The sequence below is a fragment of the Nymphalis io genome, chromosome 12 (assembly GCF_905147045.1).
Source record: "Nymphalis io chromosome 12, ilAglIoxx1.1, whole genome shotgun sequence".
NCBI lineage: Eukaryota > Metazoa > Arthropoda > Insecta > Lepidoptera > Nymphalidae > Nymphalis > Nymphalis io.
The window spans coordinates 10,644,783-10,660,018 of NC_065899.1; positions in this window are offsets into that span (position 1 = coordinate 10,644,783).

Below are 15,236 nucleotides of genomic sequence, written 5' to 3' on the forward strand. Positions count from 1 at the left end.
CGACCACTCGTCTGAAATAGATTCAATTATTCACCACAGCCTTTCAGAATTAAATTTTCTCTTTTAAGCCTCAAGACGTTTTTCGGAACTAATTGTTTCACATTAATTAGTTATTAACAATCTCCAGCTTAGGCCACTCTTATGTATGGTTACTATATTTAAGAAACTATTCGTTTCCTTTATGGGTAGTAGAATTATCTACGAGTCGTTATTTACATGCATGATTACAATTACTTGTTAATGCTGAGGTTATATTTTTCATGTATAACAATGTTTATTTGGTGGTTGGGCTTTGTACAAGTCTGGGTAGGCATTGATTACTCATCATATATTCTTCCTCCAAACAGCAATATTTAGTATTGTTATGTTCTGGTTTGAAGGACATGAGTCCAATGTAATAAGAGGCTCAAAGGACATAACAGTAAGATCTCTTGATGCACATTGCATGCACATGCGGTATAAGAAGTAGTTTACATGTCTTATATTTCCTCTATCTCTATGTGGTAGCGCCAACTTTCTATCTGGTATTCAATTTACGCCTTTCTTCTACAAATAAAAATCTGTTACCTGTGTTTGTGTTTGTAATTAATATAAATTTTGTCTTATAAGTTTATTGTTCATACATACATACATACAGTAATGTTGATTCTTTAGCTAAAGTTGACAAGTCGCTTGATGCGTCTTATCGGAACGCGTTTGTTAACAAAAACTCTTGCTGTCCTGGTCGATGAACTTGCATTACGGGTAACTCCTGTTCTTGTAAGGATAACCTACTCCTGTTCTTGTAAGCTTTACTTAATGATAATTATGACATGATATAATGTGTCAAATACTTATTTAATGATTTATTCTTATTTCCCTTAAACTAAGCTATCGTATCTGAATAGCGCGTTGAGAAATGTTAATTATATGTAATTTATAAAATATAGCATTAGTTTTTTTACTTGACTTGCTTCAATAATAATAATAATAACGTGAACGATAAATTTTACAAAAACTATTGTTTATATTATGAGTGCAAAAACAAATCTATTACATATAATTATATAAATACATCATATAGATGCTTTCTTTTTCCTATATTTAATATTTAAATTGGCGTTGGTCCGCCTTATTCTAAGTGGTCACAATTACCATTAGACATTGGCATTAAGAAATATTAACCATTCCATATTATCAATGAACAGCCAAACTTTTTTTTTTCAAATATAGAATATAAAATTTTTGAAAAAAGAAAACTAAGTGGTCACAATTACCATTAGACATTGGCATTAAGAAATATTAACCATTCCATATTATCAATATACTGCCAAACTTTTTTTTTCAAATATAGAATATAAAATTTTTGAAAAAAGAAAACCATAATCTTAAAAGAACCGTTATAGTTATGTAAACTAATAATACAAATAAAGCTGATTCGTAAATTCAATTTTCATTTGTATTATCGTTCGCTATAATTAGGGTAAGTATCTGGAAACTGTAATTTCTCTTTGTGTCAGAACAATTTTGTCATGTTTAATTTCATGCCGTCTGTCATCTTCGCCAATTAACTTGAATTTTACGTGACAGATTTATGTAAGAATCAGAACAAGGATCTAAACAATGTATTTCTAGATAGAAAGAAATACTTCCAATTACGTGACTAGTTCCAAGTCCATGACGTACCCCAAAGACAAGCGCTCTTTGCTTATTATTTGTGTTAAAGCTCTTGTTATTTCTATGTAATGACAGTAACATTGGAGTAATAAATTTATAATTTAAGTGATTAATTTTATTTAAATGCAAAAAAAAAAAAAATTGTGCAGATTTTATGATAACATTTAAGGTCATTACAATAGTTGGGTTTAAACAGATTCGTAAAAATTATTATCTATTATTTCTTTCACATATTATGTGTCACATATATTTTTTGTTCTGATATTTTTGTTATAAAATAATTACGAACAGGCAATTAATGTGCCACCTACTTGTAAGTGGTCACCATCGCCTATAGATATTAGAGCTGTCAGAAATATTAGTCGTACTTTACATCGCCGATATGCCACCAACCTTCGGAACTAAGGTGCTATGTCTCTTGTGCCTGCACTTACCAGTGTCTCAATTACTCTTCAAACTGAAACACAACAATGTGTTTTTACGTTTGAAAACAATATATATTTATGATAATTTTTTTACCATTTAAACACAACAATAATAAATATGACTGTGTGGCGGTAAAATATCTGAGGAGGTACCTACCCAGACGGGCAGGTAGACGGTAGACGGGCGCAAAGCCCTACAAATATAGCTTTGAGAATATATATCAGAATCAGCATTATACAATCAACTATATGCTATTTAATCAAACTGTTGTAATAAAACTCGCCTTTTTTTCTAGTCAATAATTGCTAAAGTTTATTTTAATTTTTTTGGTATTTTCATATCGAGTTAAATCTGCATGACTTATAAGATTTATTTAAACACCACATTTGTTACATATAAGCCAAAAATATAATATTGATTATTGAAATTCTTTGTCGCCATATAATTGTAATTATGGAATAACAAAGTGAAATGAAACAGGGTTCGTGACGAAACAATAATTTTGTTTGATAATTACGTTATCAAAGACGAATTCGTTTCGGTTGATTCAATTATTTTAATTTCGTTATGTCAGCTGTCTGATGGATCAAAGCGCATTTTGTTTTATTGTTACTAGCTACCGGTAACGAATTTTATGATTATATTATATAATAAAATTGTAATTAAATATATATAAATAAATTATTTACTTACTAATATATCATAAAAATGTTATTACTTCTCCTACGACTACTACTACTACTTCGATGACTTATGCATCTCGAAATTTTGTAAAATATATTTTTAGGAATCTGGATGGAAACAGGTTTTTTAAAGAGATAAATCAAAACAACTATACAATAATATATTAATTATAAATTAGCCGAGATGGCCTAGTGGTTAGAACACGTGAATCTTTACCGAAGACCGTGGGTTCAAACCCGGGCAAGCACCACTGAATTTTCATGTGCTTAATTTGTGATTATAATTCATCTCGTGCTTGACGGTGAAGGAAAACATCGTGAAGAAACCTGCATGTGTCTAATTTCATTGAAATTATGCCACATGTGTATTCTACCAACCCGCATTGGAGCAGCGTGGTGGAATAAGCTCCAAAACCTTCTCCTCAAAAGGAAGAGGAGGCCTTAGCCTAGCAGTGGGACATTAACAGGCTGTTACTAGAATACAATAATAAAGTAAACGTATATAGACACGTATAACCTAGACACAAAAATAGAACAAAGGAATCAAGACTGAGCAACTGAAATATTATTTATGAGATATCCTCCTCAACTGAGAGTCCAAGCAGAAGTGTCCAAAGCCAGCTTTGCCGGCTGATAAGCTCGGCAGATCCACCACGATGATGGTATCACGTGATCAAGTCGAGCCGCTAGGCCACACCCCTTCGGAAAATATTTCTAACAATATATATAACATCACGCTACGACTCATACACAAAGCAGTAACTTTAAACGCGAGTGAAACCGCATGAAGTTATTGTATTAATAAAATGAAGTAATGGCAATATGCTTATAATTATTCTTTGTACCCATTTAGAATTTAATGAAATTGCTTTTATTCATTTACATACATTACATATCACGAGAAAACCAGACGGGAGAATTTGGTTATATTAAATAAATGCATGCATTAAGAATCTCATAATATAGCTGATACAAAACAATCAAAATGGTTATTTTGTGCACTTTTATTATTCTTATATTTTTACAACTTAGCAGTTTTTTTATGAACAATGCAAATTACTATCAAATTTTATTATTTTGTGAGAACGCATATTAAAAAAAACTAGTGATTTATTCCGATAGGTATTACGATATTATCATGGAATGGAATCCATCAATGGAATTTTGCATATACGTTGTCAGAGTTACAGAAAGGGACATAGGGATACCCCCCCCCCTCACAGCAAAAGGGTGCGAAGAAGTAATTAATAAAATCATAATGCCTCTTTCAGTTATATAACACTCTTAACTTGTTCTGAAAAGGCATTATTTATGATGTTCATAATATTGTCACAAACCGAGCCAGAGTTTGATATTTACAGCGTAGATGCAGCCGCTTAAGAAAGCTTAGTTACTATGAATTCAACTTTTTATATTAATAAAATATTATTTAATAAAATATAAAAAGTTGATATGATATTATGATATGATATTATAATATATATGTTGGAAAGACGCATTGGTTGAAGACTTTCGTCTTCAACCAATGCGTCTTACCTGCCATGACATACGGTGCCGAAACGTGGACACTAACTGCGGGACTAGTCCACAAATTCAAAGTCGCTCAGCGTGCTGTGGAGCGAGCTATGCTCGGAGTATCTTTGAAGGATAAGATCAGAAATGAGATTATCCGGAGAAGAACCGGAGTCACCGACATAGCTTGCAAAATTAGCAGGCTGAAGTGGCAGTGGGCTGGTCACGTATGTCGTAGGACCGATGGCCGTTGGAGCAGACGAGTCCTAGAGTGGAGACCGCGAATCGGCAAGCGCAGCGTAGGGCGCCCTCCAGCCAGGTGGACCGACGAGCTTAAGAATGTGGCGGGCACCAACTGGATGCGGAAGGCGGAGGACAGGGAGCTTTGGCGCACCTTGGGAGAGGCCTATGTTCAGCAGTGGACAACGATTGGCTGTTGATTTGATTGATATGATATTATATATTTTTTCGTAAATTTTTCGATTACCTTAAATCGACTTAAATGTAACAATAGTTTACAAAAATGTCTTACTTTTTGGGATTTGTAGTTTTGTTTGAGATTTTTAAGGTGACATAACAAAACAAATGAAGAATAATCTAATTTTCTACCCTTTTTTCACAATAAGATGCTGTTTTTTTTTTTAATTATATAGCGACGATATTCAACTTATTACCAATCGAATACCAAAATAATTATTAATATCGATTCACAATCGGCAAAGCAATCGAGGTATAGGCCCGAAAAATTAATAAATCATGTCGAATTGATAACTGTCTGCTTTTTCTAGCTTTACTTGGTAGTTGGACTTCGTGCAAGCCCGTATTGGTAAGTACTACCCACACATATATGGAATGATTAATATTTCTTACAATGCCACCCACTTATCAGATATTTTACCGCTAAACAGAGATACTTAGCGATGTAACATCTTAGTTTCCAAGGTTGGTGCAGTGGTGACCACATACCTATTCATTTCAAGTAAAATTATAAAATATTTTCTTTTTACATCGCATTCTTTAAATAAAACCTTACTCCATATTAGTTAGCACAGATTGTTGCCAGCTTCAAGTAATACAGACGCCGTAGCTTCACATTACAGCCGACTATGCCTCGAACACTGTATATAACTAAGAATACTTAACTAATAGTGTTATTATTCGCCTTGACTCGTTATTAAGGCGTTAAATAATGAGCCGTATAATGTTAGCTTCTTTGTATTACGCTCATTTGTTGCGTAATATATTAAAATTGTTTTTTTTTTTATTTAATGTGTAGTTCTTTGAGACACAACGACTTAATGGATTACACACGTGGATTTTCAGATCTAGGGGTTTTTCTTTTAATAAAGAAATAATATTTTTCAAAAAAAACTAACGTTACTAAATATTAAATACATCAAATTTCACAGATTTTTGAAAGTGAATCGAATCTTCGACTCTCACATTAAGTTAAATCCGAGCAACTTTATTCGAATTTATTGTAGTATCTGTTTCAAACCAACGTGTTGCCATGTTACAATTAAATATATATTAGGCAAAATTGATAACTATAATAAACTCAAATTAAAAAAGCATACATAATAATTATACAAAAAAAAAAAAAACAAAATATAAATCAATTAAAATTATTATATAATAAATAATAATGTTTATGAAACCATATTTCTTCGATTACGGCGTTGTAGTCATATCATAGTTGTTAATTTTAATTACAATCGCCAATAAATACGTATTAAACCTTTTGTGACAACGAGCATTAATCTTAATAACAATTATTCAGTAAAGGCATAGACAACGTGACTTCAGTATCGTTGCAAGCGGACCGAGATTTATGTGAGTGATGTCATGAGGCTATGTACTAAGATTAGTCTTTGTGGAAGTGGCAAAACGACCACCTACCTTGTATAATTCCAATAGCACCATCGACGGGAAAATTAATTAGTACTATCATATACATAACAAACATGTTTTCATAGTCTAAATCAAGTTTTAGTGCAACTGTTTATGTAAACGCTATTGACGCATAATGTTGCATTTAAGTCAAAGGCTAATTAGCACTATTCATCACAATAAAGTCACGTGTGATAAAAAATGTTATGTGTAATATTGCTTTGTCTTCCTCATTGGTTAAAGGGGTAATTATAATGCTTTAAATCTCTAAGTCCCTTGTTCCAACCCCAGCTCGGGCCGATAAAAACTTTGTACACTCCTGTTATGTATCTCGGAAAGCCTGTAAAGCTGTTGGGTCCAGCGCCTGAACTCCTTCCTTCAGAGGCAGTGGCTTCGAGGCAGCTTTGCTGTCCCATTGGATTGTGAGTGTGAGGGAATAGAGAGTGCACCTGTGTTTGCGCATACATTTGTGCACTATAAAGTGTCCCGCGCAGTTTAGCTTGTCTTTCTTTATAGAATTGGTAGGCGGACGAACATATGTGCCACCTGATTGTAAGTGGTCACCAACGCCCATAGCCATTGACATTGTAAGAAATGTTAATTGCCTCTTACATCGCTAATGCGCCACCAACCTTTATAACTAAGACTGTTAACTGTTATATCCCTTGTGCTGAATTACGCTTGCTCACTCACCATTCAAACCGAAACATAACAATACTAAGTGCTGTTGTTTTGCGGTAAAATTTTTTATGAGTTTCTGGTACCTACCTAGACGAGCTTGCACAAAGCCCTACCACCGGTAACCTTCCTTCAGATTGGCTGCAAAGACCGATATTGGACCAATTATTTCTAAGCAATGATGATTCATTGCTTAGAAATAATGTTTTCGCGGACAAAATATTTCATTAATAAAATTAAATCTCAAGTTACTTTATACAATTTCGATGTTATTATTAAAGTAGATACAACCTTATCAATTTTCATACCTGTGCGAATTTGCCTTTGTTAAATTCCGAATCTTCGTTGGTATTTCGTTATAAACGTAGTAACAATACAATACAGACAATAGCTTATTTGTTTCGGGTTAAAAATACTACATATCAAATTATTTCATTTGTCAGTTACTCAAAAGCTCATATTTAATCATTATTTTTAAATAAATATTTACCTACATTTGTTATTAATACACGAGACAATATACACTATTTAAATTATTTTTTAAATTACACGATTACATTAATAGACATACGTTTTCACGTAATTTCCACAGTGCTGTCGTGTTCTATGATTTAGAGAGTGTTCTACATTATTACAGCCAGTTTATTACTTAAAGGCTTTAGTATGAGTATCTAGGAATAGTGCTCACGTCATGCGAAAATCAGGTCAGATAATGCAATACGCTGTTATTACCCCATTGTAAAAGCAGCGATTTTTTCATATAACTTTGCAATAAGATTATGTTAGAATACATGTGATATCGTAATATAAATATAATGATATGTACTCGTTAATCTTGAGTTGGTTTAAAAATGCCCTAAATGGTTTTATAAAAAAAAAAAAAAAATTATTTGCGCGTGCAGCGTTTCATGAAATTTCATTTCTATCACGTGAAATATATAGCTTTCTTTATCTTTCTCTCTAAATCATATTTTTTCTTCTCTTTCTTGTAACGAAATATGTCTTAATGTGACGTGTTCTTAAAATTTTACTCTCAAGTCTCGTCCATCTATCGATTATTGAATCGCCGCTTAAGAAATTTCACTTTAATAACTTTAGAATAATTCATCTATTTAAACTCAATTTATATAAAGAACAAGTGTCTAATATTTAAAACCCCTTTGTCGTTAATGAAGATGGGTGGAAAACTGTTCAAATAGAGTCTTTCAAGATGGTTTAATAATAATTATACCTACAAATAAAATATCGTACGACTTCTATAAGATTAAGTTTGATATATCAATTTAATAATTATAAATAAACTGCGGTAGGGCTTTGTGCAAGAGTGGGTTGGTACCAGCAAAACTTTGCATCATTGGGTTCCGGCTTGAAGCAGAGTGAGCCAGTGTAGCTAACGGTTAGTGTCACATTGAAAAATGAGCGGCGGTTGCCTTTTTCCATTCCAACTACTAAAAAATCTGAATATATGTTATTCAAGTGGGCTTTTAATAGTACTTTTGAATCTTTATTTATTAAATTAAATATAAGCCTACCGTCGCTTGGAAATGTGAATTTACCGAGAAAACCTGACAAAGAACTAATAAGTTACTCTTGTCTACTGCTTCAATAATAAAGTTATGTAAATCAAATATAATTAAAGCTAAGAACAAACTGTGGAAATTAATATTCGGTATATAATTATTTGTTATATATTTTTGGAATACTTTTCATTTAATTTTCATCTAATAAAAATAAGTTCATGCAAGTTCAATCAAAAGTAAGTAACGGTGTTGCAAAAGTAGATACGTCAATAGATCAGGGGGTCGACTTCAAAAGATCTCATTCACTCATTCACTCATTTCCATTACCCAACGAACCCTACGCGTCTGCTTCGATTCCATATGAGATTAAGACCAGCATTCCATCACACTACCATTCCATTAATAATGAGACAAAATAATTGAACGAATTATTAATACTAAAATTGATATACGAATAATATTTTGATGTTATTAAAATCATAAACTGGCTGATTTATTACGATGTAAAATTACTTCCAAAAGCAACAACATTTATTATGATTAATACATATTATATTGTTGCATAATTTGGAAATTAAAAAAACAATTGAAGCAATCATAGCTTTGTATAGTACTCCTTATTGCTGGATGGAAAACTTTTTCATCCTGATTTTTCCGAGAAGCCGGTGAGAGCTATTTAACTTTGTGAGCAAATAATGGTATCGCACTCCAATTTGCATGCTCTAATGTGAAATTCTACACTAAAGTTTTATTCCATTCAATGAATGATAAATAAAATAAAGCTGCATTTGTGGATAGAACGAAATGGTGCTGCGTTTCTGAATGCTTTTTTAATTATATTTCATACAATCTCGTGAAGATAGAAAATAATAAACAATCCACGCATGATTTTTTTTTTGTTTTAAGGCTGTATACATATTACCTTTTTTATAAATCGTACGCTTAAACCTGATTCAAAAATTGAGAAACAAAAGAAACAGTATTCTTTTTTTAATTTAATTCTTGACTTCACTATCTGCACTTAGTTACTACATAGGTTTGTATAAGATAGGGGTCTTCTGTTTAAAAGGAAACGAGCCGTGTACGTTGCGTGATTGCGAACAGCTTTCAAGTAGATTAGCAACTTGGATTCAATATGTGATATGTTTAAATATATATCGGTTTAAAGTAAAGTAAAAATTTCCAATGTATTAAATTCTGTCCCATTTCTAATATCAAATTTTAAAGTAATACGAGTTACACGATGTCATTTATTTCATGAACTCCTTAATACTTTTTAAAATATTAAATAATTTAGTGAATTAGAATTCACTAAATTATTAGTATACTCAATACGCCATAAATAAACGCTTCTATTATTTGTATACATTCGGTGAACTGCAACTAATATTTGTTTCGGATTTAATTGTATTTATCACGGTCTAAGTATTGCACATATCACAAGAGAGATTTTAAGCTCCAATTTAACTTTGTACCTAAGGTAAGCCGAGATGGCCTAGTGGTTAGAACGCGTGAATCTTAACCGAAGATCGTGAGTTCAAACCTGGACAAGCATTACTAAATTTTTATGTGCTTAATTTGTATTTATAATTCATCTCGGGCGTGATTGTGAAGGAAAACATCGTGAGGAAACCTGCATGTGTCTAATTTCATTGAAATTGAATTGAAAAAATATGTTAGCGTGTATTTTTTGTTTACATAATACGATATGTATCATCTACATAATTATTTAAGATTTTTTTTTTCATGCCAGTAAATTAAATATATTAATTATTTTTGTGTAAGTTAATATTTTTAACATTGCTTTTAAATGTTCCAAATTCAAATAGAAATTAAAGGATGTTGAAGATTACGAAACTGTGATTTTTTTTATCGGTACGTAATTTGTCATACCAAGATCGTGACTGTAAGGTATATGTTATTGTGCTGTAATATTAATAACGTCTTTGCCGTAGCTATGCATTTTGTTTTCATTTATTTCACTGACTCCACGGAAATCTGTCAAGGGCCATTTGGCGCGAAGTTCACGCGTCATAAATCTTAGAAGTGCGAAGGGTTGGACAAAATAACGTGAATGTTGTTTAAGCGCTATTTAACAAACCAAGTAGCTATGTTAATATTTTAAGTACATAATTATATCATTAAATTATATAAAAGTGATATAGAATATTTTTATAGTAATTATGAGATACATCATGTCATCTAATGTCATGTCCTGCTGACCGATTTCAGCCACAGCGGCTAATCTAAGAGAGATTAGCCAACTGCGCAAGACATATGCACATGTGCACAAATGTATGCGCAAACACAGATGCACTTTTTCTTCCTTCAATCTCATAATCTGGTGGGACGGCAATCTGACACGACCGGAAAGAATTCAGGCGCAGATCAACGACTTTACGTGCTTTCCGAGACACGGGAGTGTACACGCTTTCAACTTCCAGACTCCGGGCTGTAACTGTGATTTTGGACAGAATTTTTTTTATTGGCATGACCTAGGTTTGAATTCACTACACTAACGAGGCAGTCATCTGATGGCAAATTTCTAGAAGTTGGGCGCCGTAACCGAACCCGATTATCATCACATCTTGTAAAATATATTACCATCAAAATATAAATCAATATTGTTTAATTTTAATCCTCATTAAAAAACAGCAACTTGACAAAATATAAACCCATTACAAAAACAAATGTGTATCATCGCCGTAATTAAAACGGCCGTACAATTTTACCATAATTCGCCCATTTGTCCGCGCCGTTAACACACGGCCGGTCATTTACGTGTTTTTGTCCAATAAACTGCTATTGTTTCGACGATTTTGCATATGGAGCAAAAATTTCACCCTCAATTTCATATCGATATCTGACTAATCATCGACGCATGCTACAGCTGACTGATTAAGCAATTTCTCGCTTCACCAAACACAACCGTACCCACATTTCATTACAATATATTACAGAACAATATGTAATTTAGCGCACTTCCTCTGTATGAGTTTGGACGAGGACAGGTAGCAGTAAAAAAAGTAATGATATAATTGTATGAAATAGTTACACATTTTTTTTAAAAGATAGTAGACTTTGTTTGACACAGCATACAAGATATAAAGCGATAAAGTAAAAATAAAACAGAAGTATGCAATTGACAAAAATGTAAATATATAAAAAATAGGAGAAAAATAAAGGGCTTTGTGCAAGCCCGTCTGGGCAGGAACCATCCACTAAACCACACACCAGTAAAATTTAAAAGGGTTACCATAAGGTGGCCCGCTTGCCCACCAACAAATTTTATGAAAAACAAAGAAAACGAAATTATGATTAGTAGTATAATTTAGTGCTTGCAACATTGGTATTATGTGTAGTAGGTAAGCCGCTTAGGATTATTGATATAAGCTTTGTTCCAATTTGCCCATGTACCCTACTACTAGGCAGGTATTGACTTATTTCATTAAACTGCTCCACAACTTATTGGTACAAATAATTGAGTGGGCATTTATTTTACCAAAGATAGATATTTATCAACATGTATTGTTTACCGTCATAGATAAACAATTATACAAGAATCAAAATATGAAATTCAAAATAACTACTCTTTGGTTTATATGAAATATTTATTTACTGAGCAATCTCAGGTGTTTTTTATGTACATATATATTTCAGTCTCTCGGTAACTCTTTCTTAACTTACTGATTACAATTCGAATATATAGCTCTACACAACATAATCGAATGAATTGAATTTCCGACGAATATCTTTTCAACGACAATTTTGGGACCATAAGTATGTATGTCAAATATGTGAATTTAAATATAAAACATTTTATTATGATCACTCATAAATATTATTAAAATATTTATTTGGATATCGATACTCTAGCATTATTAATAAAAACATGCATAACATTGTCAAATATTGGTCTTAATCAATTTCCGGTTTACAAAAACGAAGTCGAACTCAATATTGTAGACGTATAGCCTAGGGCAAGGAAAACCGACTGCCGCGAATTCCAAAAGAAAATTAATTAAAAACTTAATTTCGTAATATTGGATTTTTGGGATAAACGTACTTTGTTTGCAAAATATTTCATTAGTATATTCCTAGAGTTTTCTCATCATCCTATTAAAACAACGAGAGAAATTAAGATAAAAGATACAAGCATGAAAATACCGTAACGCTAGGAAATAAATTAAATTTACAAGCTCATTTTAAAATGCTTGCATGATTTAATTAAAAATGGGAAAAATAGTTTTTGTTCAATTCAAGAAGTTGCTATAAAATATAATGATCATAAATATTATTATTACATAAAAAAATACACAATCAATTAAAAATTCATCTCGTACATTAATTTAAAAAAAAATTATGGAGGTAATAAAAATAATATAATAATAACCATTTTTTATTTACACCCAAAAACATGTATACAATTTTAGTTGGCAGTTTTATCTAAATCTAGGGTTTTCACATAAGCAACATAGGTGGATCGACCTTTGATTCCTAAACTAATATAAATTGTAATATTTGAGTCAGCGATTTCTCGACAATTCATTGCACACTAGATTGGAGCATTTATTACGCGTAATGTAGTATGCGCAGGCGATCCCTTAACGTCCTCTGAAGAGACGGAGTGGATACCGCTGGTTTTTTAGTGGGTATTCCGGCGCCTTTGCGTGAAACGTGTAAATGCGTTTTTCCAGCGAAAAAAAAGGAGTGATTAGTTGAACAAGGATGTGACTTTTTTGAAGTCTTTTACTTAATGGTAGGCCTTCACGCAAGCCCTTCTGGGTAGGTACCACACACTAATTTAAGGGATGATTACTCTCTTACATTGCCAATATCTATGGGTATTGGTGACCACTTACCAACAGGTGACCTATTTTCTAGTCTGACTACCTTTGTAAAATAAAAAATAAACAACGTCAAATAAATTATGAAAAAATGTTTTCAACGAAATACCCGCTTAAACTTTATCAGTAAGACCGTATAAATAAATTTAAAGTTCACCTAACATTACATTAGTCCTTATAAGATAACGCAAATTGTTAAATAAATCTTTGTATTCCCATAAATATTCATTGAATTCTATGGTCAAAACAGGAACTACGATAAACAAGAACCAAAATAATTGTTGCAAGGATCGCTAAACTTGAGCCGGCGGATCCCATTAAACTTTCCGTTCTGAAATGGTCTTCGTAGAATAATTTTCATGTGCATTGTCAAACCCTATCGGGCTTTCGAAATGAGACCGGCCAATGCCTGACCACGATGTAAACTTTTGCCATTTCAGTATTCTGCATATCTACTGTAAATATTATAGAAACGAATGTACAAGTTAATCGGTAAAGAAATATTATGAGTTTTAAAAAGTTTAGTGTATTCTTTCGCTATTATTATATTCAAATAGAATTTGAAAAAAATATATAATGATTAGGGATTTTTATTATATTGCGGTAAAACAATTATTACCTTAGATTTTGCATTAATATTTATTTAACATAACAAAGTTAATTAGATCTAAGAATGATGTATGAAACCTCGCTGACTGAAAAAAATAAATTAATTTTATTTATTATTTAATTTTTATTGTTAAATTAAATTTATTACAATAAATGTGTATTTTGATTTTTCTAAGCATTTATATTCAAAGTACCAGTATCGATTTATAAATTAGGAAATTTATTTAGGAAAATATAGTGACCATTTAAAATGAAACATAGCACACGTGCCTCGAATTTTTTCTAGCGAACTTAATAGTTTTTGCTCGGCAAAAAACAAGTTCATGGACACGACCGGTGGTGAAATTAAAAATTCCTATAAAAGACGTATGTTTTAGAAAATTTTCATCGTAGACTTCGTTAATTGAAATAACAAACCACGGTACTGAAATTGACATATTGACGTTCAATTTTTGTACGTAAAATAATAACACCTTGTTCAAATGGAAATTTGAAATATATTTTCTAGCCAATAATGAGGTGGTTCTCGCTCACCTTGCGTTGTTTCAGTATTTTTTTTATTTACTTTTATATATTTTTAATAACTTCGATGAAAACAACTTTTTGAATAGCTACGTCGATAGTTTTGACGCATAAATAATGAAAAAGCGAAACAATCTTCAACACATAATTAACAGCCAACATGCTATGTGGCTAGAACACGAGACTTGTAACTAAAGATTGCGGGTTCAAATCTGGTTCAAAAGATTATGAAATGAATGAAATTGCTTGAGTGAGCTTTCGAAATAAGTTCCAAAAACTTAAAATTAAAAAAGTGCATTTGTTCATATTCAACATACCGGTTACCTCAGGAAGTTTTTGAATATAATAAGTAAAATTTAAAGGTCCATAACCATAGCCTAAAGTAATAATATAAAATATTTATGTGCATATAATAATATTTTCATCTAACTTCAAACGCATATCGTTCAACTTCTTACTTACGCCCAACAAATATTTGTTCGAAAATAACTACAATATAGACGATAAACTGTAAAATAAAGTAATTGAATTAAAGAGTTGTATAAAAAGTTTCGCCTCAATTAAAATTCAATACAAAAGTATTAAGAAGTTTGTCGAGAGGACGTGGAAAATGTTTTTCCAATTGGAGTTCGCCGCCTGGTTTTCTTCAAGCTGCTTCGAATGCGAAATGAAGTAAGGTATGGAATACTAACTACCTCCAATAAAAGATTTAAATATTTCGCGAGTATTTTCAGATACATCATTTTCTTTTTATGGAAATCACTTTCTATAAATAAAAAATACAAGCTACTTTCATTCTTCTCCCCTTGCTTACGCACACATAGATATTCTAAAATAGTTAAGTTTAAGCATGTATGACCTTCTCCTTAAAAAGCAGACGAGACTAGACGGTG